Genomic DNA, 27,291 nt, shown 5'->3' with positions numbered 1-27,291 from the left:
CTATTGAGTTCAAATCGCTGGAGAATCTCCTTCAATATCCATTTTGTATAATCACAAGCAAAATAGAGGTGGTCAACAGTTTCTTCTTCTTGCAAACAAAGGGAGCATCGGTTAACATGATAGATACCTCTTCTTTTCATATTGTCTATTGTAGGTAGTTTATTGAGAAGGGCCTGCCATGTACATAAGGAGTGTCTTTGTGATCCCGGTCGATCCCATGTCCAACTGCTTGGGACCCACTTGTTATTTCTTTGCCTAATTTGATTCCATGCGGATGTGGCACTAAATTTGCCATTGTCATAAGGCCAAATAAGTGTATCTGAAGAGTTGTTCCTGATTGGAATAGCTATAATAGTCGGCCAAAGTGATAACATTTTGGGAGAAATAAGATTAGGGAGACACCAAGTACCGTTAGCAATGAACTCGGAAACCTTCCAATCTTTGGGAGCCTCAAGATCTTTTCGTATTCTGTCGCCATATAATTGAAATATACTCTTCCCATTCACCCAAGGATCGTACCACATATTAGTACTAGTTCCAGAAGAGATTGCATACGAAATATGTTTGATTAGCCAATTCCTTGCCTTTAAAATTCCTTTCCAAGCTGCAGAGTGGTATGTTCTTGTTGAAATTTCCCAGATTGATTCCTTTGAAAGATACCTAGCAGAAACCCATTGTGACCATAAGGAACATTTGTTTTGCAAAAGATTCCACAATTGTTGTACCAGGCATGCTTGATTCCAATCTCTAGTATTTCTCAAGTTTAGCCCCCCTTCATCTTTCGGTTTGCAAATGCTATCCCAATTTACCATATGCATTGCCTTATCATTTGTGCCATTCCAGAAGAAGTTCATTAATAACCGTTCAATATCTTGGAGAAGTCCAGTAGGCAAAAGAAATGCATTACACCAATATATAGAGTAGGAGTGCAATACAGAACGGATGAGTTCGAGTCGTCCTGCTTTTGATAGAAGCCTATTTTTCCAAGAACGGATGGCTCACCTATTGGTTTTTTTGGGAGCACGAATGGCATCCGACAAGGTGATCCACTCTCTCCGTATCTCTTTACTATTGCGATGGAAGGACTTAGCTGTATGTTGGAACATGCAGTCTTAAATGGCAGCATTAAGGTACCCAATGCTGGCTCTATTCATATATCACATATAACATTTGCAGATGATTTACTTATCTTTCTCCTAAATGATCCAACTTCAGTAAAGAACCTGGCTACTATTATGAATGACTTTGGTATGGTTTCTGGACTTCAGTTAAATCATGCGAAAAGTAAAGTATATATGAGCCCTTACGTTGAGGAAAAGGTCTTTATTGCACAAACTTTGGGGGATAGTGAAGGAAGCCTGCCAGTTCCTTATTTGGGTCTCCCGCTCATATCCACAGGCATTCACAAAACCCACTGTCAGAAAATGCTTTTCCCATCTTATCGAGATTAATGATTTCATGATATTGTGTGAATCTCGAAATTGATTTTGATGAAATAGTAATAACGTTATTCATGTTATGAATCTTAAAAATGATAATATGCTTCATGTGAAAATATGAATACATGAAACACTTATGATATTCCGTGTATTCATAAAATATTTATCTCATCATCCAATAACTCTTCTTGATATTCCTTATGAGATGAAATGAAATAATGCATTAAATACAAATGAGGAGTTAATGATCATGCATAATAGGATGTAATGAATTCTGACATTTAGATACCATCGTTTGAATATCTATGATCATGTTGCCAAAATGATATATCATGAATGCTTGAATATCATGTTTGATATGCTCATGATGATGATTGATTTTTCGGTATCATGCATAAAAAAATGAAATGTAATGTTAATGAATTTGTGCATTGAAACTATAATGATGCACAAATAAGAATGATTACTTACCTTTGTCATGATTTAGAAATTGATGTAAAGGGTTTTTTTCCTTCTTTTTGACAATGACAAAGGGGGAGATAGATTGCTAGCACAATTCAAGAAAAAGGCAAAAATTACAAAGGAGAAGAAATTGCTATCTTGAACATCACCGATAATTGCTAGCTTGAAATGTCAAGAAAATGCAAAAACTTGTTTATTTTCTTGCACATCTAAAGAGAAGATGCAAATGTAACACTTGCCAAATTATTTGCTTGCCTCATGTAAAACATTATCTCTTGCTAGTTTGGCATTTTGCTAGCTTGCACTTTGTAAAGAAAGCAAAAATGACATTTCTCAAAAGAGAAGAAAGAGCTTGTTATCTTGAACATCACAAGCTTGCCAAACAAAAATTGCAAAAGTGCTATCTTGCCTATCTCAAGAAGCAAAACTTGCATATCGTAAAAATTTGCTAGCTTGCAACTTGCATATTTTAAGAAGCAAGAGTTGCCTTCTTGAACATCTCTAAATTGCTAGCTTGCAAGTTCTAACATGTTACAACATTGCTAGCTTGCATGTTATAAAAGTGCTATCTTGTATGCTGTAAAACTTGTATATCTAAAACTTGATAGCTTGAATGTTCTAAGCATGATGTAATATTTGCTAAATTTTCTGGCTTCAAAACTGCATGATGATAAAACTTGATATTATGTTTTTCATGCAATGAGTTGAACCAAAATCACAAACACTTGATTGTGGTACTTCTCCTTTTTGTTGATGACAAAGGGGGAGAAGTATGTTGATGACATGACATGTTATGCATAAGTTTATGATGACATGTTGCTTGGATTTTTGAATCCAAGAGTTTCTATCAATATGGCATATTGATAGGGAGAGTTTGTTTAAACTCTAGGAGTTAAGGTTAACTCCGTTTATGATGACATGTTGCTTAGATTTTTGAATCTAAGAGTTTCTATCAATATGGCATATTGATAGGGGGAGTTTGTTTAAACTCTAGGAGTTAAGTTTAACTCCGTCATCAAGTGGTTGTCATCATCAAAAAGGGGGAGATTGTTGAATCTCGTATTTTGATGATGAAATTACTTGATGTATGTTTATGATTTAATCTGCGTTTTGAGTGACGCAGGATGCCTCGATCAGGATGAGACAATTAAAGCAGGAAAATCATGTTGTGCCGGAGGAACATGTCAGAAGATTGGACGTCGGGCCGGTGGATCAGTCGACGTATCGACAGAAGGCTTCGGGCCGTGGACTCGAGCATCGGGCCAAGAAGAGCGGGTATTGTGCCAAGGATATCGGAGTTGCGGAGCCAACTGGCCGATTGGGCAATAGGCCGCAGGAAAGGACGATGCGCCGAAGAATCGGACGAAGCGTCGAGGGACCAATGACAAGCCGGACAACTTGGTTAATTGCTTAGGATTAATTGTCTTGATCGAAGTTTTGTTTACATGTGCAGGATTAACTACGATGAAAGTAAGACATGCAGTAGGAGTTACGCCGGAGTCATGACAATGATCACGTTGGGAGTTCGAGAGCTCGACGGAAGTTCGGACAGTCGTCGGATGTTCTGCGGGAACAAATTCGAGAAGTCCAGAAGCTTGCCAAAGGAGCTCGTTGGAACTTGCCAAGTGGATCGTCGCAGTCCAGGAGTTTGCCGGAAGTCCGCAGGAGCATCACCGAGGGTTCATCGGATGATCAACGGAAGTTCGCCGGAAACTCGCCGGAAGAAGCGAGTGACGCACCGAAGCAAGCTGCAGAATATGTCTTAGGAAATAATCGTAGTTAGCACTTTGATTAAGTTAGAAATGGGAGGTGATCCCATTAGCTTAATCCTGGGGCAATTGGGCCCCTGAAGAACTCAAATTGGGTCGAATGGTTCAACCCATTCGGACCCAGGTTGCTGTGGGAGGTGCAACCGCCCAGGCAGGGAGGTAGCACCGCCCAGGCTATGTCTCCCAGCGAGACTGGGCGGTGCAACCGCCCCAGCCAAGAGGTGCAACCGCCCAGGGCTCAGTCTCCGAGCGAGACTGGGCAGTGCAACCTCCTCTGTCAAGAGGTAGCACCGCCAGAGCTCAAGTTTCGAGCTTTGCCAAGCGGTGCAACCTCTCCAGTCAGGCGGTGCAACCGCCTGAGCTCGGTCTTCGAGCTCTGGCAGAGCGGTGCAACCGCCCCTAACAGAGAGGTGCAACCGCCTGGGCTCATTCCTCGAGCTCTGCCAAGCGGTGCAACCTCTCCAGTCAGGAGGTGCAACCGCCTGATCCCGGAATTCTGGGATTTGATCGTTTTGTGCTCCAAATTTGAACTGGGTTGGGGCCTATAAATACCCCACCCATTCAGCACTGAAAAGATACAGAACTACACCGAATTCTTGATCTTTTCTGTGATTCTAAGAGCTCAAATTTGTGTTAAGTCCAAAAGTTCTCCTCTTTCTGTTCTTCAAGTCTTGAGTTGTAAAGAGAGGAGAGAAAGGTTCTATAAGGGTTGTTTCCTGAGCCCGTCAAAAGGAGTGAAACTGTAAAAGGGCAGTTGGCCTTCGCCTATTGAAGGAAGGCCTCTAGTTGATGTCGGTAACCTCGTCGGTGGACGAAGCCAAAAGTGGAGTAGGTCAAGACTGACCGAACCACTCTAAATCTCTGGTTTGCGTTTATTTTAAGCACTTTATCATTAATACAAACCTCCTACATAGCTACTACTCTCTGTGCTTTTACGAACAAGTTTCTAAGTTCTGATCTTTCCGAATCTGCATTCAGTCGTAAATCGGTGTTTTCGTACGATCTTTACATTGCAGTTTACATTTATGTTTTGATTCTATTTATAACTGCAAACTACCTTCTACGCTTTTACGAACGAGTTTCTTTGCAATTTACGTTTACGTTTTGATTCCATTTATAACTGCAAACTGCGCTTAGACGCAAACTGCGCTTAGACGTAAACTGCGCTTAGACGCAATCTGAGCTTAGACGCAAACTGCGCTTAGATGCAAACTGCGCTTAGACGCAATCTGCATTTAGACGCAAACTGCATTTAGATGTAAACTGCGTAAACTGCGCTTAGACGCAAACTGTGTTTAGACGTAAACTGCACTTAATCATAAGTAATCTTAGAATCAGCTTTTGCATCAAAATAGTTTTTATCGAACGAACGCAGCTTTCGTTTTTAATTGCTGAAAGATTTCTGCTGCACTAATTCACCCCCCCCTCTTAGTGCTCTCGATCCTAACACGCACCGGTTTCGAGTGCTTCGTCCCTCGCCTATCTGCACGTCGCGGCCGGCGCATCAACGTCCGGAGCCTCTTGCCCGTCACGAAATCGTCGGCGCTTTCTCGAACGATCACGAAATCCCTATTGCAAGCTCTCTCCGAGCCCTAGCCCATCGACCGCGTATCGGTCACGGCAAGCTCGCGCCGAAACCATCGGCACTTTCTCGAACGATCTCGGAATCACTATTGCGACCCCAATCCGGAAAGCTCTTTCCGAGCCCCACGATACTGACTGCGTAGCGGTCACAGCAAATTCCGAGCCCCAAAACAATCGTCTCGGATGTCTATGGGAGATGTTTCGTATCTCGGGATGCAAAAAGGAGTGCGATACAAGGACTTTCCAGGGGGTCACCCATCCTAGTACTACTCTCGCCCAAGCACGCTTAACTTCGGAGTTCTAATGGGATCTGGTGCTTTAGTGCTGGTATGATCGCACCCGTTTCGGGTGCTTCGTCCCTCGCCTATGTGCACATCTCGGCGGGCGCTTCAACGTCCAGAGCCTCTTGCCCGTTTTCAACCGCGAACGTCGGGTCTTGTTCCAGAGAGCTTTCCGACGTACTCCCTGCAAGCTCCCGATCTTGTGATGACTTTAACGAGTAGCCGAGCCTTCTCGGTGATCTCCGTGAACCTCCGACGATCTCTTCGGCGAACCTCCGAAAATTCCGATAGGTTCCCGATTTCTTCTCGGTTGGTTCCAGCAGCATCTCCGACGATTCTTCGGACTCTTAAACGTCCATCGATCTTGACTCTAGTATTCTTGCTTTGTGTTTTCTGGTTATCGTAGTTACTCCTGCACACTTAACTCAATAATATGGATTAGATCAATTAACCCATCAATTGATTTTATCATCAAAATCCGAGATTCAACAATCTCCCCCTTTTTTATGATGACAATCAATTGATGACGGAGTTAAACATAACTCCCCCTATCTATATGCCATATTATGAGACGATAAAAAACACTTGAATTCCATCCCATTGGATTCAAGCATAACCCGATAAGTTCTAACCGTAGAGCTTATCGTAATCCTCATTAAACAATAGTAAGTACGAAACTTCGATGAAAATCATAAGTTAAATGATAAGGGACGAATTTTACTTCGACAGAAGATAAAGATTTTCAATATAAATTTCATGATATAGATGTAAGGCATGCTTTCAACATGATCAATCAATCTTGTGATATTTTCAAGGATTTTGCAAGGTATATAAGACATTTATATCACACAAGCTTTTGTAATTCATATAAGTCATGCAATCGATATGGTGTAAGTCATCACTTAGTCATCATTTCTCCTCCTTTGTCATCAACAAAAAGAGACAAGCCAGGTAATTGATGATCATAGAATTCGCTAAAATTGATCATTGAATCATTAAAAAAGTTTAGCATTTAATAGTAAACAAAATTCATCATTCAAATTTGCCAGAAATAGTTTATCCAAAAGAAATCATCATTTATGCAGATCAAAACAATAGTTATCTCAAAGGAAGTATCAGTTATTGTTCAAACGATGACAAACTTTGAACTTGTTGTTAAAAAGTAAACAGAACAGAATAAAAAGATACATCAATTTAATCCTTAGGAGGTAATCCACAGTGCTGATACATGATATCTATTTTTTCATTCATTTATCGTAGTGTCTTCAAAATTTTAACTTGTTGATTTTGAATTTGTTCTTGCTGTGATTTGAGTTGATCTTGTTGGAATTTGATCTGAGACAGTTCCGCCATAATGAGATCTTCAGAGGAGGAAACAGGAGCTGAAGGTGCTGCGCCAAAGGGACTAGGAGGAGGAGATTCATTTCCCCTAAGAATTGGTGTTTCGGGGTGTTCTATTAGTGGAGGAATTGGATCAGTCTTTCTAGGCTACCTAACCCATATGTCATTGCTAAATGTGCACCTAAGTCTTTTCAGTGGGTTTTTATTTATTATGTTATATCGATCACTTTGAATAGTTTCTTCATCGGGTGGGATGCAAATGTCATAGACATGAAGAAATCTAGTGATTAATCCCCCATATGGCAACATAGTATCTTTAGCCATAATATCCTTCATGTGTTGTCGAATTGAGTACCCAAAACAATTATGCCGACCGGTCATAATCCAATACATGGTACTTATCTCTATTTGACTTATTTCATCAAGATGAAATTGTTTGGGGAATATGATGCTTGTGACAATGTGATGAAGAATTTTAGAGTTGAATGGCAGTAAGTGTTCACAGCTCTTGGGTAGGAGGCCAAGGTTTGGATTTGCAAAAATTGTTTCTGCGGCTTCGGTATAGGTTGCTCCTATTGTGTTGACGTCCCATATACCTTTAAAATAGCATCCCCTATCTTTTTCAGTTATGCCAATTAGCTCACAAATAGTACTATCAAATATTCTAATGGGTGTTCCTAGAAGGTAAGTGCTTAGGCTATCGTTGTCCACATATAGATTGGCATAAAACAATCTAACTAACCGCGGATAGATTGGTTCATCTATTTGTAGTAGAGGTAGAGCTTCTAGGTGTGCAAACCACCTAATGGGTTCTAAGTCCCCTAGTTCATCCAGATCAACGTATTTTCCCTTATGGATACATCGTGTTTCAAATTTTGGAAAGCTTGTTAGGATCGAGAGCACTAGGAGGGGGGGGGGGGGTGAATTAGTGCAGCGGAAAACTTTCTGCGATTAAAATCGAAAGCTGCGTTCGAACGATAAAAACGATTTCTGTGTAAAATCTGATTCTAAGCAAGATGATATTAAAGTTAATCTATGCAGGGAGTTTGCAGCTATGATGAAAACCAGAATATAGGCGCAAGCTGAAATCCGACGTTCGAACGAAGAAACTGATTTACGTCTAAGTGCTGATTCGTAAATCACTTGATTAGGCAAGATGCAGTTTAAGCAAGAGTATGAAGGCAGTTTGCAATTATGGTAAAGCTCAAAACGTAAACGCAATCTGCAATATGATGATCGTACGAAAAAGCAGATTTACGTCTAAACGCTGATTCGGAAAGTAAAAGGTTTGAAACCCGATCGTAAAAGCGTAGAAGGCAGTAAGCTTCAGAGGAGGTTTGCAGTAAAGATAATATGCTCAAAGTAAATGCAAACCGAGATTTAGAGTGGTTCGGTCAATCTTGACCTACTCCACTTTTGGCTTCCTCCACCGACGAGGTCACTGACGTCAACTAGAGGCCTTCCTTCAATAGGCGAAGGCCAACCACCCTTTCACAGTTTCACTCCTTTTGACGGGCTTAGGAGACAACCCTTACAGAAATTTTCTCTCCTCTCTTTACAACTCAAAACTTGAAGAACAGAGGGAGGAGAACTTTTGGCCTTTACAACAATTTTGAACTCTAAGAATCACAGAAAGATGTCAAGATTTCAATTGTAGTTGCTTCCTTTCAGTGCTGAATGGGTGGGGTATTTATAGGCCCCAACCCAGTTCAAATTTGGAGCTCAAAACTGTCAATTCCCGGAATTCCGGGATCAGGCGGTTGCACCTCCTGACTGGGGCGGTTGCACCGCCTGGCAGAGCTCGAAGACTGAGCCTCTGGGCGGTGCCACCTCTATCAGGGGCAGTTGCACCTCTCTGCCAGAGCTCGAAGACCGAGCTCAAGCGGTTGCACCTCCTGACTGGGGCGGTTGCATCGCTTGCCAGAGCTCGAAGACCGAGCTCAGGCGGTGCTGCCTCCTGTCAGGGGAGGTTGCACCGCCCAGTCTCGCTTGGAGATTGAGCCCAAGCGGTTGCACCTCCTGGCTGGGGCGGTTGCACCGCCCAGTCTCCTGGGAGACTTAGCCCAAGCGGTTGCACCTCCTGGCTTGGGCGGTTGCACCTCCTATAGTAATCAGGGTCCGAATGGGTAGATCCATTCGGCCCAAATTGGGGCTTTCAGGGGCCCAATTGCCCCAAGATTAAGCCAATGGGATCACCTCCCATTACCAACTTAATCATTGTGCTAACTACGATAAATCCTAAGACAATTCATGCAGCTTGCTCCGGTGCGTCAATCGCATCTTCCGGTGAGTTTCCGTCGATCATCCGATGAACCCTTGGTGATTCTCCTGAGGACTTCCGGCAAACTCCTGGACTTGCGACGATACACTTAGCGAGTTCCGACGAGGTTCTTTGGCAAGCTTATGGACTTCTCGGATTTGTTCCTGCAGAACCTCCGACGACAGTCCGAACTGTTAGGATCGGAGCGGCACTAAGAGGGGGGGGTGAATTAGTGCAGCGGATTAAAACTTCGATTTTAATAAAATCTTTCGTACGTTAAGAACGAAACTTGAGAAATTTAACTTGAAGGCGTATTCTTAAAGTTGTGCAGCAAGAGTAATAAGGAACTAAAGCAGTAAGAAGATTTGCAGTAATGTAAATGACAATAATAAAAAGCAAACCAGAGATTACGCCGATTTTTAGAGTGGTTCGGTCAATTGACCTACTCCACTTGCGAGGCCCCTCTTCGATGAGGCTCCCACCTTCCACTAGCAAGTCTCTTGAAATGGAAGGGTAAACACCCCTCTTACAACCTTTTACAAGCAGCTCAACCTCTTACAAATTTTCAATAAGAAAGGAGGAGAACTTTCTAGCAAATTGAAAACAAGACTTGCTAAGACTTTCTAAGACTTTTCTCTCAATCAAAATGCTTCTCAAAAGTTGTAACCTCAGCTGAGATTTGAGGGGTATTTATAGGCCTCAAGAGGATTCAAATTTTGGGCTCCAAAATTTGAATTCTCTTAGGGTTCCCGGTGCTGGAGGTTCCACCGCCCAGCCAGGCGGTGCCACCGCCCAGCGCTCGGGTGCTGGATGGTGCAACCGCCCAGCCAAGGAGGTGTCACCGCCCAGCACTCGGGTGCTGGGCGGTGCCACCGCCTACAGTGTTTTCAGCCCGACTACAGTGTTTTCAGCCACTAGTTGGGCTTCAATCTTGGCTCTCTAGTTCGCTGGTTTAGCTTAATTTTTAGCCTAAACCAACTCTGACTTTGGGCCCAGTTGGCCCCTAACCAGGATATAGGATTATCTCTTAATCCTAATCCTAATTACAAGTGGACTACATAACCAAAACACATCCTAAGCAAATTTTCAACCGCGAACGTCGAGTCTTGTTCTGGCGAGCTTTCCGACGAACTTTCTGCCGACGGGCTTCAAGCAAGCTCCCGAACTTGTGATGACTTTAATGAGTAGCCGAGCCTTCTCGGTGATCTCCGTGAACCTCCGACGATCTCTTCGGCGAACTTCCGAAAATTCCGACAGGTTCCCGATTTCTTCTCGGTTGGTTCTGGCAACATCTCCGACGATTCTTCGGACTCTTAAATGTCCATCGAACTTGACTCCGGTATTCTCGCTTTGTGTTTTCTGGTTATCGTAGTTAATCTTGCACACTTAACTCAATAATATGGATTAGATCAAATAACCCATCAATTGATTTTATCATCAAAATCCGAGATTCAACACGAACTTCCGTCGAGCTCTCGAACTCCCAACGTGATCATTGTCATGACTCCGGCGCAACTCCTACTACATGTCTTACTTTCATCGTAGTTAATCCTGCACACTTATCTCAACATATAGGTTAGACAACAAATGACAATTGACTTCATCATCAAAATCCGAGATTCAACAATCTCCCCCTTTTTGATGATGACAATCAGTTGATAATGGAGTTAACCTTAACTCCCCCTGTCTACATGCCATACTTGAGATAAGTCATTCTTGAATTCAAGACCTAAGAATTCAAGTGACATCTCTGAAGATGATGTCAATACTTGACATTCATTCTTACATAACAATTTTGAATGATGGTAATTGTAACAATTTATCATATTGTAAGATATCAACAAGTAAAGTTGTGAAGTAAGATTTTGATATCATTAGCATCAGTGTTTATAGCATATTCTATATATGGCATCTTTTCATATATCTCTTGATGATGCAGGCATGGCATAATCATAGCATCAGTGTTTATAGCATCAAATCAATTCATATATTTCTCCCCCTTTGTCATCAACAAAAAGCATAATATATGTGATACCAGGAGAACAATATAAGCAAGTTATCAAGCATATAAAGGAAGGCATGATACGTATAATGCTTTGAATACTTCTTCTCCATTTTTTTGTTATAATCCTTTGTGCATGGAGGAAAGTCATTTTATCAAATCCATTTCGGAAAAAATATTTTTCAAAAGAGTGTGTTTGATTTTTGTCATTCAAACTGTTAAGCGAATCCGAAAATGAGATGAATTCTTTCATGCATTCGGACAAGATTATGCTACAGTTTTTCAAAAATCAAAACATTTCAACACATGGCAATCAAGTGATCCAATAATTTTGACTAGTTTATCTATTCGGACACATCAACATTCCTAATCCTCTTCTTATGAAATCAAATTGTTCTTCACTTAGAGGTTTTGTAAAAATGTCAGCTAGTTGATGTTTAGTATCAATGAACTCTATGGTTACATCATGATTAGTAACATGATCTCGTATAAAGTGATGTCTAATATAAATGTGTTTTGTTCTTGAGTGTTGTATAGGATTCTTAGTCAAGCATATTGCACTTGTGTTATCACATTTAATGGGAATATTCTTAAGATTAACTTTGTAATCTTCTAAGGTGTTTTTCATCCATACAACTTGGGCACAACATGCACTTGCTGCAATATATTCAGCTTCGGTTGTTGATAGTGCAACTGAGTTTTGTTTCTTAGATGACCAGGAAACAAGGGCATGTCCTAAAAATTGACATGATCGTGATGTGCGTTTTCTATCTAGTTTACAGCCAGCAAAGTCCGCATCAGCATAAGCAATTAACTCAAAATTCTTTGATTTTGGGTACCATAATCCTAGATTTGTGGTACCATTAAGATATCTAAGTATTCTTTTAACTGCTTTGAGATGAGATATCTTAGGGTTTGATTGAAATCTAGCACAAAGTCCTACACTGAACATGATGTCTGGTCTAGTTGTAGTGAGGTAAAGGAAACTTCCTATCATACCCCTATAAGTTTTTTGATCGAAGCTTTCTCCACTTTCATCAATTTCTAACTTAGTAGAGGTGCTCATAGGAGTGTTAATAGCCTTTGAGTTGTTCATATTAAACTTTTTTAATAAATTCATAGCATATTTAGTTTGACTAATAAAGATGTCATTGCTTAGTTGTTTGATTTGCAAGCCTAAGAAGAATGTTAATTCTCCCATTAAGCTCATTTCAAATTCAAGACTCATAGTTTTAGAAAAAGATTCACAAAGAGATTCATTCGTAGAGCCAAAGATAATATCATTAACATAAATCTGGACAATGAGAAATTTATTTTCAAAATTCTTGATGAACAATGTAGTATCAACCTTGCCTTTTGTGAAATTATTTTCGCTACGAAAAGAACTAAGTCTCTCATACCAAGCCCTTGGGGCTTGTTTTAAACCATAAAGAGCTTTAGTTAATCTAAACACATGATTAGGGAGGCTATTATTTTCAAATCCAGGAGGTTGTTCAACATAAACTTCTTCGGAGATAAAGCCATTTAGAAAAGCGCTTTTAACATCCATTTGAAATAGCTTAAAATTATTACTACTAGCGTAGGCAAGGAGCATCCTTATGGCTTCCAATCGAGCCACAGGAGCGAAGGTTTCTTCGTAATCGATACCTTCTTCTTGGTTGAAACATTTGGCCACTAATCTAGCCTTGTTTCTAACCACGATACCATTTTCATCTTGCTTGTTTCTGATGACCCATTTAGTACCAATAACTAAATGGTCATTTGGCCTGGGAACAAGCTTCCACACCTCATTTCTCTCAAATTGATTCAGTTCATCTTGCATTGCGATAATCCATGAATCATCTTTCATGGCTTCGTCAACACATTTGGGTTCAATTTGAGAGAGAAAGGCGGCGTTTGCTAGTCATAGGTGCCCAGCAAGCCAATCACGTGAGTGATGGCACGTGTGACTTGATACATAATCTTTTTGCTTATTATATTTTGGCGTATATCACTTTATAACAATTGCATATGTGCATATATATATTGTGATGTCCTTGGATTTGTGCAATGGGAATCGGATCGTGATGAGATCACGATAATAAGATCGATTCACCTTTAAACACATATCCTAAATAATCCCGGTCATAGGTTACTCGAGAAGGATATCGTGATAACCGGATAGACTAGTGTGTTGTATACCCATCCATATGATTGATGCAGCTGGTCTCATAGCTGCTCGTGTAGGGACACTAGGGATACAGTACAGGTGCTCATTGGAGAATGAGTTCACTGATTGATCCGCTTACGGAATGCTGGATGGTTGATGATGCCTTATTGTCAAACAGCGATTCCGTAGTCCTAGTGGTGTATTTGGTCCTTAGACTTGAGACACCAAGGATGTCCTGTATGAGTGCTCCACTCTTTGATACCAGACTTAAAGGTTTGGCTGTCCCCAGATCTAGTACAGTTGGTCATTGGGAGTGGTAGTCGACCTTACGAGGGCTATTGAGTGTCAATAGAGGATCATCCACTCTCGGCGTCATGAGAGGAATATCCTATGTGTTCTTGCTCAGACAAATCCCTGGCTAGGGTCATTCGGGTTGAGAGAGAAAGAGTTCTCCGGGAGAATCCGATTAGAGCGAGACTCGAGTAGAAACCGTATGGGTCTGACAACACCATGCTCGATATACGGTCTCTGGGATATTAGATGGATGAGGGACTATAGGTATATGGTAACTGAGGACAGACAGGTCCAATGGATTGGATTCCCCTGTATCGTCTGGGGACTACGGCGTAGTGGCCTAGGACGTCCGTAGTCGATGAGTCGAGTGAATTATTACAGAGATAATAATTCACTGAGTTAGAAGGAGTTCTGACAGGTATGACTCACGGCCAGCTCGATATTGGGCCTAGAGGGTCACACACATATGGTAGGCATTGCGATTAGTAGAGGTTCGGATATGAGATATCCGACGGAGCCCTTGTCTTATTGGATGCAGATCCAATACCCACTAGGGAAGGACCCATTAGGGTTTGACACGGGATCTCTATAAATAGGAGGGATTCACAGCCTCATAGGCTAGAGTCTTTGCTTGCCTTTCCTATTCTCCGCTCCCTCTCCACCTCAGAGTAGGCCTGGAGTTTTGAGGAGCGTCGTCGCAACCCTGCTGTGTGGATCACCGCTAGAGAGGAGGATGCTTGACTTCCTTCACCCTCTCCTAAGGATCTGCAAAGAAACAGGGATATACGATCTCCCTAGGTAACCCAATCTCTATACGCAGTTTTGTGTTTTGCGGATTTTTGCGCACCAATCTTTGCACGACGACGAACATCCTTTTGGGAATCGGGGATTTTTGTTTTCTTGTTCTTCCGCTGCGCATATGATGTCGCCCCCAATGATTTCCCAACAGTGGTATCAGAGCCAGGTTGTTCGTGCGAATGATTGGTTTTGAACTGCGTGTATAGTGTTTCGGAAGAATTTTGACGTCAAAATCATTGACGCAAAAGCGAAGAAGGGCAGCAACAGTTGCTGCCCTCGATCTACATGCCTGCAGCCACCTGCAGCGGCAGCCGCAACCGCAGCCAGGCAGCACAGCGCCGGCGCATGCGCAAGCGCTGTGCCTGCAGCAGCCGGCCGGCGGTCTCTTGCAGCAGGCTTGCTGCCGGCGGGGCTAGCAACCCACGGGCAGAGGCGCCGCAGGGCAGCGGCGCCTGTCGCCGAAAGGAAGCGGCGCCTACCGCCCAGGGCAGCGACGCACGACGCCTGCCGCCGCTGCTCCCGCGGGCGAAACCCCCCCACAGGGGCGGCCGCCCGGCGGTACAGCACCGCCTGCGGAGGCAGCGGCGCCCGAAGGGGGCGCCCACCCGCAGCGGCATCGCCGCCAGCGGGCGTGCCGCCTGCAGGCGAGGGCAGTGCCCTCGCCCCGCCGCACAGGCCGCCGCCGGCAGGGTGGCGGCGGCGGCAGCAGCGAAAGGGGGAAAGGGCATTAGGGTTTTCTGGGAAAAAGATAGTTTTGCGCCTCGAAATTTGAGAAATTCCAGTTTCTGTCTTTTGTCCAAATTACAAAAATACCCTTAGGAATTGAGAAATTCCCTACATGTCCCTGATTTTAGAAAATATTAATTAATTAAAAGGTTTAGTTGATTATTATTTTTATTATTATCTAGTAGTCCTACATGATGATGATTATTTATACATGTGATGTATGATGTGTGGACGGATGATCATGGACCGTGTGATGTGTGTACTTGTGATTATTATTATTGAGGTCTGCGAACCTCCATTATATTTCTCGTTTATTGTAGGGCCTACGTGCCTATGATTAAGTTGTAATCACACGAGGAGGCGCAGCGGGAGCGTGGATGCGATAGCGAGACCCACGAGACGGACGATCGTGATGCATGGAGATGCATCAAGATGTCGACGGAAACGACGAGGACGAGATGGACGATCACAGGGCATGGAGATGCACCGTTGCACACATAGATCTTGATGTGAGTGATTAGGCCTACTGGCTCGGGCCTAATCATATTAGGTTGTGGTCCATGATCATCTGGTGTGATTGCTTATACACATACTAGATATGTATATATATTTGCATGCGATGTAGATATATATTAAATATGTATATGTGTGACATGTCATATTAGGAGACCAAATCATAGAAACATCTCTCGATAATATTAAGTCGGTAAATGTGAGGCAATTAGATTGACCCACGTGGCCTTCCATCGTTATGAGTAGGAACCGATTCCCGGTGTAGGTTGAGTTGGTCGAGTCCCTCGAGACTCGCCTATATCGCGATTCGCTATCTTGCTTACGACATAGAGATGTCACCGGTGACCTGAGGGCATGGTATACTTGGTCGAGTCCCTCGAGGGTATATCATCAAATCAGACTCATCTTGTAACAAAGGTGTTGACTTAACTGAGCATCATGGTTGGTCGAGTCCCTCGAGGCCATGGTGATTCGGAGGCCGAACAGGACGGGAATCACAAGGAGTTGTGATCGGCAAGAGTTGCCTACCTTTTAGGCTTAGTGTGATTGGTCGAGTCCCTCGAGGTTACACTAAGACGCTGATTGGATCCTGATCCCCACTAGAAGTCTGTCGGAGACTTCCGTTTCACGTGCTAAGGGTGTCGCGTGACTCGATAGTAAAATAGTGGGAGCATATTAAGATAGAAGTCCATATCTTGATAGTTTATTTCTTGCAAAATCTGCATGTTATTCATTTCTGCTACATCTTTATTTTCAGAAAATGTCGCTTTCAAATCCCTTACGTGGCATACTTGATGTCAACCGCCTCACTGGTCCAAATTATACGGATTGGCTCCGTAACTTGAGAATTGTTCTCACAGCGGAGAAAATCGTGTACGTCCTTGATACAGTGATGCCTACGCCCGAAGAAGGGGCAAGCGAGGAAGAGATCGCTCGCTACGTGTAGTACATTGATGACTCCACTCTTGCTCAGTGCTATATGTTGGGCTCTATGACTCCAGAGTTACAGAGACAACATGAAAAGATGGATGCCAGATCCATTCTCCTACATGTCCGCAAATTGTTTGAGGAACAGGGAAGGACTCAACGATATGAGATATCTAAGAGCCTTTTCCGCGCTAGGATGACTGAGGGGACACCGGTTCAGAACCATGTCCTAAAGATGATTGAGTGGATAGAGAAACTCACAGGTCTAGGAATGGTCCTAGAGGATAACTTATGTGGACATTGTGCTTCAGTCCCTACCAGATTCCTTTTCACAGTTCATAATGAATTTTAATATGAACAAGCTTGAGGTGACTCTCCCAGAGCTCCTCAATATGTTGAGGGAGGCAGAGAGTACTATTAAGAAAGAGAAGCCAGTTCTCTACACTGTTGAGACCAGAAAGAAAAGGAAAGCAGAAAGGTCCCTTAAGAAGGGAAAGGGCAAGGGCAAACAAGGTAAAGCAAAGGTTGCTAAGAAAGACCCAACAAAGGACAAAGGCCAGTGCTTCCACTGTGGTAAAGATGGGCTTTGGAAGAGAAACTGCAAAGAGTACCTTGCAGAAAGGGCGAAACAAAAGCTTGATGAAGCTTCAGGTACATTCATGATCAGTCTCCATTTGTCAGACTCTTATGATAACACATGGGTATTGGATACCGGTAGTGCTTATCATATATGCAATTCGTTGCAGGTTCTGGCAAGGCCTAGGAGACTAGAGAGAGGCAAGATGGACCTCAAGATGGGTAATGGAGCAAAAGTTGCTGTATTAGCTGTTGGCGAGGTCGCCCTACATTTGCCTAGTGGAGCTTTTATTGCATTAGATGCATGTTATTTTGTTCCTTCTATTATCAAAAACATTATCTCCATTTCATGTTTAACAGTTAGTGGATATAAATTTGTTTTTGAGAACAATGGTTGTTCGATATTATTAGATGATAAGATCATCACGAAAGGAACATTGCATAATGGTTTATTTATGTTAGACACTATTCCACATATCATGAATGTAAATGTGTCTAAGAGGAAACGAGATGAAGTGAACAGTGCATACCTATGGCATTGTAGGCTAGGTCACATGTTAGAACCCTTGCAGATTCTAAACTTGGGGTTGATCTCTTTAGGGGATCGGCCTCCTTGGAACTCTATAGGGGTTCCTCCCTCCAAGTTGCTGCTCAAAGGCTGCAGAAAAGATTCATCTATTGCTTATGAAAAGAGATGGAGTACATGGCTATTTATAGGGCTTCTAAACCCTAACTCCTAATAGGACTCCTACTTAAGACTCTTACTTCTAACCAACTCCTAATAGGACTCCTACTCAAGACTCCTATTCCCTTACAACTCCTAATTCTTCTCTAAGAAAAACCTCCTACATGAATGCCCCTCTCAATTAGGACTCTCCTAGCTAGAGTCCTAACATAATGTCCCTCTCAATTAGGACTCTCCTAGCTAGAGTCCTAACAGTTTTACATGAATGTCCCTCTCAATTAGGACTCTCCAAGCTAGAGTCCTAACAGACCCGCCCTCTTCAAATCAGCCTTGTCCTCGAGGCTGATGATTCGTGAATTCTGGGAATTTGATCTTCAAGTCGTCATAGTTCTCCCAAGTGGCATCTTCTATTGGTAGGTTCGTCCACTGTATTAGCACTTCATTAGTGGGTCGTCGTCGTCGAGTCACGATCCGTCGATCAATAATGGCACTTGGCTGGGTCTGGAGTTCTCTTTGGGTAGTCATATTTGGTGGGTGGCTTTGGGCTGTCTCCAAGCACCTATTTAAAACTTCTGTCTGGTTGTTGGTTTGTGGGTGATATGTCGTACTCCTTTCTAATTTAGTACCCTGCATATAGAATAACTTTGTCCAAAATCTGCTCTTGAAATTGCAAGTAGAATTTGTCACAAGCACAATGCGTCCCTTATAGCATAATTCTTTTGAGTCCCGATTGTAATGAGCCACGGAGCTTGGTGCTTCCTCTAATTTTTTTTGTATCTTACTGGTCTCCGAATCTTCCTGCCATTCCATCTTAATATCTTCAAGGAAGTCGTTGGTTGGAAGTAAAACGACCGAAAATTCAGCTTGCTCAAGTAGCTGCGAAAGCGCATCTGCAACAATATTCTCTTTCCACATTTTGTAAGTTATTTCATAATCAAATCCAAGAAGTTTTGTTACCCATTTTTGCTGCTCAGGGGATGATATCTTTTGCTCCAAAAAGTACTTGAGGCTTTTATGGTCGGTTTTAATTTGAAATCGTCGACCAATCAAGTAGGGTCTCCACCGCGTTGCTGCGCGCACAATGGCGAGCATCTCCTTATCATATGTTGACTTATTTTGATAGGAGGGAGATAATGCCTTACTAGTGTATGCAAGTGGTCGACCATCTTGCATGAGAATGGCTCCAATTCTGACTCCAGATGTGTCGGCCTCAATAATGAAGGGTCGATTGAAATCTGGTAGTGTTAGCACCGGCGTCGTCGTCATGGCTGCCTTAAGTTTGTCGAAGGCAGTGGAGGCTCTGTCCAACCATTGGAGGACATCTTTTTCCAGTAAGAAAGTAAGTGGTATATTGATCTTTCCATAGTTTTTCACGAACTTGCGGTAGTAGCCTATTAAACCCAGAAAGTCATATAGCAATTTTATGTTTCTCGGGGTCGGCCAGTTTTGCATTGCTCCAATTTTGAAGGGGTCCATCATCACACCTTCCTCTGATATGATATGCCCAAGATATCCCACCTTTTGTTGAAGAAAGTAAAAATTTCTAGTGGCCGTTGTGTGTTCGAAAGGCGGTTTTCGGTATGACTTCTTCGTACACTCGTATTTGATAATACCCGGATCAAAGGTCCATCTTTGTGAAGATTTGTGCTCCCTTTCATATAGCAATTCATCTAGTACTTTAATAGGGTATTTATCCTTGATGGTTATGCCATTGAGAGCTCGGTAATCAATGCATATTCGTCATGTTCCGTCCTTCTTGTGTACAAGTAGCACCGGTGATGAGTAGAGGTTGCAACTTGGCTGAATAACTCCTGTTTCGAGCATCTCTTTTATAATCCTTTCTATTTCATCCTTTTGGAGATGTAGATACTGATATGGCCAAGTATTTGCTGAAGATTTGCCTGGAAGAATCGTTATACAATGATCATGCCGACGGGTGAGAGGTAGGTTGCACGGTTTGTCAAATATATTTAAAAATTCAACAAGCAAAGGAAGTAGATTTGGATCTTCAAATTCTATTGGCTCTTCCTTAATTTGCTGCTCAAGTTGTACCAAAAAGCCGCTACATGCTTTATGCAAACATTCTCCATTTGTTGTGTACAAATCGTTGTTATGTCGCCCCCACGTTTCCCGTGCAATGTCACCTGTTTCTCCTTACTGTAAAATTTCATAATTAGTTTCATAAAATTCCAGAAAATATCACCTAATGTCATCAACCATTTAATTCTGAGCATGGCCTTATGATTGTTAAGAGTGAGAAGGAAGAAATCTGCAATTATCTCTTGGTCCTTCAGCAATAGTTTCTCCTGCGGGCGCCTACGATCACAATTCAAAATCCGTCCGTCGATGACCTTAACATCAAACCTGCAGCGATTCTCGATAGGTAATGCTATTCGAACAACAAGCTTACTATTTAGGAAGTTAGTAGTACTGCCCATGTCGATGAGAATAGTGATCGGTTGTTGTTTGAGAAGGCCTCCAACTTTTATCGTTTGCGGGTTTGAGTAGTTGGCTAGTGCGTGTACTGTAACGTCAGTCGGTTGTGGCTCTTCTTCTACATCTTTTTCTTCATGTTCAAGGCTCTCTTCTGAATGTTCAATGACCTCTTCTTCTATCAGTTCAATCATAAGAAGTCCTCCTTTACTACAGCGATGCTCACGGCTCCACGGCTCGTCACAATGCCAACATAACCCCTTCGCATATCGCTCCCGAAGCTCTTCTCCTGTTAACCTCTTTGGTGCAGGGACTTGGTCGATGGTAGGGGGGGCTGAGGGCTTCAATATTACTGGTTGAGGAGCGACCCTAGTCCTCCGAGCTTCATGGTTCAATTGCTCCTCTTGATGTCGTGCGAAAGAGATAGCTGCCATAAGCGTGTACGGTTGTCGCGCTTTAACTTCTCCTCGGATCTCCGGCTTCAAGCCCTCAATGAATGTCCTCAATAGCTGTTTTTGAGACCAATCATGATTTTGATTAGATAACCTTTCAAACCTGGTTTGGTACTCCTGAATGGTGGAGGTTTGTCGGATCTTTGCCAGTTGTTCGTCAATATTCTCGTAATCGGTTGGTCTGAAGCGGATCAGCAGTCCTTTGAATTGTCGCCATGAAAGGACTCCATAAGTATGTTCAAACCAGTCAAACCATTGTATAGCATCCCCTTCAAGATGTATAGCTGCAATTTTCACCATAGATGCATCTGCGATTTTGTGGTACCGAAAATATCGCTCCACGCGTGAGATCCAACCAATCGGGTCTCCTTCTTCCCATCTAGGGAAGTCCACTCTCATGCATGGATAGTTGGGGTCGGTCATAGAGCCTCCCCTCTCTTGGAAGTCATATCTTTGGGCTTGGTATGATTGGGCAAAGCTCTCTCCTTGATATGATTTCTTCGGGCTTAGTCGGCGGCCCAATCTGAGTTCGGTAAAGAGCGTCCGAATCTTATCCTCCATTCGCGCCTCCAAGGCTTCAAATTTAGCATTGATTGCCTCCTTAGATGCCATAGTATATGCCTCCAAATCTATGATGTTAAGATCTCTCTTTTGTTGTTAGGTTAAAGGCATGTATAGGTTGAGAGAAGTGATGGTCGAAAGGGTTGGTGGATCGGTGGATGTAGGCTACGATTTAAGCTTGTTTTGTGGCAGTTTTGGGTGCAGTTTGAGGGTGTGATTTAGTGGAGTTTTAGGGCTATGGATGAAAGTTTTGGATCTGTGGTAGATGGCAGCAAAGGTTTGACAGAAATCCGTGGAAGTTGCAGCAAGTATGTGCTGTCTTGTAAGAGTAGAATTGTCGTCGAAGAAACAATGGATTCTTGACGTAATTTCCACCAAAAACTTGAGAGAATTGAGGAGGGAATTGATAGAAAAATCACAGTTTATATGACAGCAAGGATATCTAATTTAATCAAGAAAATTTCGGCAGTATAACAGCAAGGAAATTGGTGCAAGTTGCAATTGCAGAATTATCGTCGAAAAATTTCAGTGGGTTACGATGAAAATTTGCAGCAAAATAAAATCATTTTTAGAGATGAATTTCTTAATAGATCAATCTTAGATGGAAGCCAAGATGATCTATGAAGTGTATAAGAAATTTCATTCAAAAAAGATTGCAAATAGATAGGTTAAGGCAACGGTATGCAGCTGAAATTTTCTGCAGCATAGATTTTCAAGTGCAGCAGATTGGACATAAAAGATCAGTAGTTTATATTGAGAATTTTTCGATGAAACCAAAGGGAAATCTACTGTTAGGAAGTGTCAAAGATGTCATAAAAATTTCGTAGAAATTTGGATAGAAAAAGCACAGTAGCAAGATCAAACAGATGGTGCTATGCGGCTTGAATTCTGCAATTCAAGTGCAGCAGATTGGACATAAAATATCAGTAGTTTATATTGAGAATTTTTTTATGAAACCAAAGGGAAATCCACTGTTAAGAAGTGTCAAAGATGTCATAAAAATTTCATAGAAATTTGGATAGAAAAAGCACAGTAGCAAGATCAAACAGATGGTGCTATGCGGCTGGAATTCTGCAATGTATCTTTCGTCGTAGAGATGAAAACTTTGTGACGAAAAGTTTATGCAGCAATATAGGAACGATTTTTTTTTTTTTTTCGAATAAGGATAACTAAATTGCAGCAGCAGTAAGGTAGGAAACCAGAACCTATTGCAATTCACGGGGAGATCAAAGGATGATCCGCGGTGGTGGAGATGATGACGGAATTCGGTGACGATCTTTTAAGCAATTGTGGGAATTGCTTTGGATGGTTGTAGAGGGTTGATGGATGGCTATGGAAGGGCAGCGAGACGCCAAGAACGCTGCTCTGATACCAGGTGTTAGAACCCTTGCAGATTCTAAACTTGGGGTTGATCTCTTTAGGGGATCGGCCTCCTTGGAACTCTATAGGGGTTCCTCCCTCCAAGTTGCTGCTCAAAGACTGCAGAAAAGATTCATCTATTGCTTATGAAAAGAGATGGAATACATGGCTATTTATAGGGCTTCTAAACCCTAACTCCTAATAGGACTCCTACTTAAGACTCTTACTTCTAACTAACTCCTAATAGGACTCCTACTCAAGACTCCTATTCCCTTACAACTCCTAATTCTTCTCTAAGAAAAACCTCCTACATGAATGCCCCTCTCAATTAGGACTCTCCTAGCTAGAGTCCTAACATAATGTCCCTCTCAATTAGGACTCTCCTAGCTAGAGTCCTAACAGTTTTACATGAATGTCCCTCTCAATTAGGACTTTCCAAGCTAGAGTCCTAACATCACATCCATGAAAGAAGGATTCAAAAGTTACTAAATGATGGATATCTAGATCCATTCGACTATGTGTCTTATGCAACTTGTGAGCCTTGCATTCGTGGAAAATTGACCAACTCTCCATTTAGTGGAACTAGAGAGAGAGCCACTGAGTTGTTGGAACTCATACATAGTGATGTATGTGGACCCATGTCAACTCATGCTATTGGAGGTTACTCCTACTTCATTATATTTACTGATGATTTCTCAAGGTATGGATATGTGTACTTAATGAAGTACAAGTCCGAGGCCTTTGAGAAATTCAGAGAGTATAAGAATGAGGTGGAGGACCAGACTGGAAAGAGTATCAAAACTCTTCGATCAGATCGAGGAGGTGAATACTTAAGTACAGAGTTTACTCAGTTCCTCAAGGACCATGGGATATTATCCAAATGGACACCTCCTTATACACCTCAGCTCAATGGTGTCTCTGAAAGGAGAAATCGTACATTATTAGATATGGTACGGTCCATGATGAGTTTCGCTGACCTACCCATCTCATTCTGGGGATATGCCCTAGAAACCGCAGCTTACCTTCTGAACAGAGTTCCAACTAAGTCGGTAGTGTCTACACCATATGAGATATGGAAAGGGAAGAAGCCTGATCTTAAGGTTGTTAAGATTTGGGGCTACCCTGCCCACGTTAAAAGACACAACCCCGATAAGTTAGAATCAAGGACACAGCGATGCATATTTGTGGGATACCCCAAGGAAAATTGTGGATATTATTTCTATCATCTCGAGGACAAAAAGGTCTTTGTAGCTTAGAGAGCAGTGTTCCTTGAGAAGGAACACATTCTTGGCGGAGACAGTGGGAGAATGATAGAGTTGAGCGAAGTTAGAGAACCAAGCTCAAGCACCACTCTACAGCCTGAGTCTGTTCAGGTACCTAATACACAAGTTTCAACTTTACGCAGGTCTAATAGAGTATCTCATCCTCTTGAGAGATATGTGGGACATATTAGAGGAGAGGATGTTGAGGATATTGATCCTCGAACCTACGAGGAGGCTATTATGAGTATAGGCTCCGGGAAGTGGCAAGAAGCCATGAATTCTGAGATGGATTCTATGTACTCCAATAAGGCTTGGAACCTAGTTGATGCGCCCGAAGGTATTGTACCCATCGGTTGCAAATGGATCTTTAAGAAAAAGATCGGAGTAGATGGAAAGGTAGAGACCTATAAAGCAAGGCTAGTGGCTAAAGGGTATCGTCAAAGGCAAGGTGTTGACTACGACGAAACCTTCTCACCCGTAGCAATGCTAAAATCCATCAGAATTCTATTGGCTATTGCAGCACACTATGATTATGAGATCTGGCAGATGGATGTGAAAACCGCATTCCTCAATGGGAACCTCGAGGAGGAAGTGTATATGATGTAACCTGAGGGATTCGTGTCCAAGAACTGCCCAGATAAGGTGTGTAGGTTGCTTAAATCCATTTATGGACTAAAGCAAGCTTCCCGAAGTTGGAATATAAGATTTGATGAGTCAATCAGATCTTATGACTTCGTTAAGAACGAAGATGAGCCTTGTGTATACAGGAAGGTAAGTGGGAACGCTATCACCTTTTTGGTGTTATATGTGGATGACATCCTCATCATTGGGAATGACGTAGGAATGCTATCCACAGTAAAGACTTGGTTATCTAGACACTTCTCTATAAAGGACTTAGGGGAAGCATCCTATATCTTGGGGATTAGAATCTATAGAGATAGATCCAAGAGGATGCTTGGCTTGTCCCAGTCCAGGTACATAGAAACCATTGTCAAAAGGTTTGACATGGAAAACTACCAGAAGAAAGGGCAAACATGAATATGATACCGTATGCCTCAACAATAGGGTCTATCATGTATGCCATGCTATGTACTAGGCCTGATATAGTGTATGCTCTGAGTGTCACGAGCAGGTATCAAGCGGATCCAGGCTTGGAGCATTGGAAAGCAGTAAAGTGTATCCTTATGTACTTGAGAAGGACTAAGGATCTTTTACTATTATATGGAGGTAATAGCCTTAAGGTTGAAGGCTACACTGACTCAAGTTTTCAGTCTGATGTCGATGATAGCAAGTCGAATTCAGGGTATGTGTACACCTTGAATGGAGGAGCAGTGTGCTGGAAGAGTTCCAAACAAAATACCACTGCTGACTCGACCACAGAGGCGGAGTACATTGCTGCATTGGATGCAGCAAAGGAGGGAGTCTGGGTGAAGAAGTTCATCACAGATTTGGGAGTCGATACAGATAGCGACAAGTCGACTTCCTTATATTACGACAACTATGGGGTGATTACTCAAATAAGGGAACTCGGGTCTCATCAGAAGTGTTCTGAGGAGGTTCCAGCTTATAAGAGAGATTGTAACCCGAGGAGATGTAGTAGTGGAAAGAGTTCCATCTGAAGATAACATTGCAGATCCATTGACAAAGCCGTTGTCTCAGATTGTCTTTGAGCATCACAGGAGTCTGATGGGGATCAGACATATAGGTGATTGGCTTTAGGTCAAGTGGGAGATTGCTAGTCATAGGTGCCCAGCAAGCCAATCACGTGAGTGATGGCACGTGTGACTTGATACATAATCTTTTTGCTTATTATATTTTGGCGTATATCACTTTATAACAATTGCATATGTGCATATATATATATTGTGATGTCCTTGGATTTGTGCAATGGGAATCGGATCGTGATGAGATCACGATAATAAGATCGATTCACCTTTAAACACATATCCTAAATAATCCCGGTCATAGGTTACTCGAGAAGGAAATCGTGATAACCGGATAGACTAGTGTGTTGTATACCCATCCATATGATGGATGCAGTTGGTCTCATAGCTGCTCGTGTAGGGACACTAGGGATACAGTACATGTGCTCATTGGAGAATGAGTTCACTGATTGATCCGCTTACGGAATGCTGGATGGTTGATGATGCCTTATTGTTAGACAGCGATTCCGTAGTCCTAGCGGTGTATCTGGTCCTTAGACTTGAGACACCAAGGATGTCCTGTATGAGTGCTCCACTCTTTGATACCAGACTTATAGGTTTGGCTGTCCCTAGATCTAGTACAGTTGGTCATTGGGAGTGGTAGTCGACCTTACGAGGGCTATTGAGTGTCAATAGAGGATTATCCACTCTCGGCGTCATGAGAGGAATATCCTATGTGTTCTTGCTCGGACAAATCCTTAGCCAGGGTCATTCGGGTTGAGAGAGAAAGAGTTCTCCGGGAGAATCCGATTAGAGCGAGACTCGAGTAGAAACCGTATGGGTCTGACAACACCATGCTCGATATACGGTCTCTGGGATATTAGATGGATGAGGGACTATAGGTACATGGTAACTGAGGACAGACAGGTCCAATGGATTAGATTCCCCTGTATCGTCTGGGGACTACGGCGTAGTGGCCTAGTACGTCCGTAGTCGATGAGTCGAGTGAATTATTACAGAGATAATAATTCATTGAGTTAGAAGGAGTTTTGACAGGTATGACTCACGGCCAGCTCGATATTGGGCCTAGAGGGTTACACACATATGGTAGGCATTGCGATGAGTAGAGGTTCGGATATGAGATATTCGACGGAGCCCTTGTCTTATTGGATGCAGATCCAATACCCACTAGGGAAGGACCCATTAGGGTTTGACACGGGATCTCTATAAATAGGAGGGATTCACAGCCTCATAGGCTAAAGTCTTTGCTTGCCTTTCCTATTCTCCTCTCCCTCTCCACCTCAGAGCAGGCCTGGAGTTTTGAGGAGCGTCGTCGCAACCCTGCTGTGTGGATCACCGCTAGAGAGGAGGACGCTTGACCTCCTTCACCCTCTCCTAAGGATCTGTAAGGAAACAGGGATATACGATCTCCCTAGGTAACACAATCTCTATACGCAGTTTTGTGTTTTGCGGATTTTTGCGCACCAATCTTCGCACGACGACGAACATCCTTTTGGGAATCGGGGATTTTTGTTTTCTTGTTCTTCCGCTGCGCATATGATATCGCCCCTAATGATTTCCCAACAGCGTTCGCACAAAAATTTTTAAGAGAAGATCGTGTTGGAATCCCCTTTGACGTGTCTCCTAAAATTAGCTCCTTGGGATGAGCATCTACATACTTCCAATCCTTGGGTAAGGATATTTCGAAAGTGGATGCATCCAAGTTGCTAGTTGGAGAAGGGGTTTCATTTAAATTCAAGGAATCAAAATTAACA

At 42.6% G+C, this 27,291-nt stretch overlaps 1 non-coding gene across 1 annotated transcript; it reads right to left on the bottom strand.

Annotated features, from left to right (window-relative positions):
* Positions 1-5,476: 5,476 nt before the first annotated feature.
* On the bottom strand, positions 5,477-5,595 carry LOC135593143 (5S ribosomal RNA). The gene has a single exon (XR_010479423.1). It is a non-coding gene; the product is annotated as a 5S ribosomal RNA (ribosomal RNA).
* Positions 5,596-27,291: the final 21,696 nt, after the last annotated feature.

This window comes from Musa acuminata, chromosome BXJ1-1 (genome assembly GCF_036884655.1).
Source record: "Musa acuminata AAA Group cultivar baxijiao chromosome BXJ1-1, Cavendish_Baxijiao_AAA, whole genome shotgun sequence".
NCBI lineage: Eukaryota > Viridiplantae > Streptophyta > Magnoliopsida > Zingiberales > Musaceae > Musa > Musa acuminata.
Note: the sequence above shows the minus strand (reverse complement) of the source record. Positions and strands in the feature narration are given on the sequence as shown.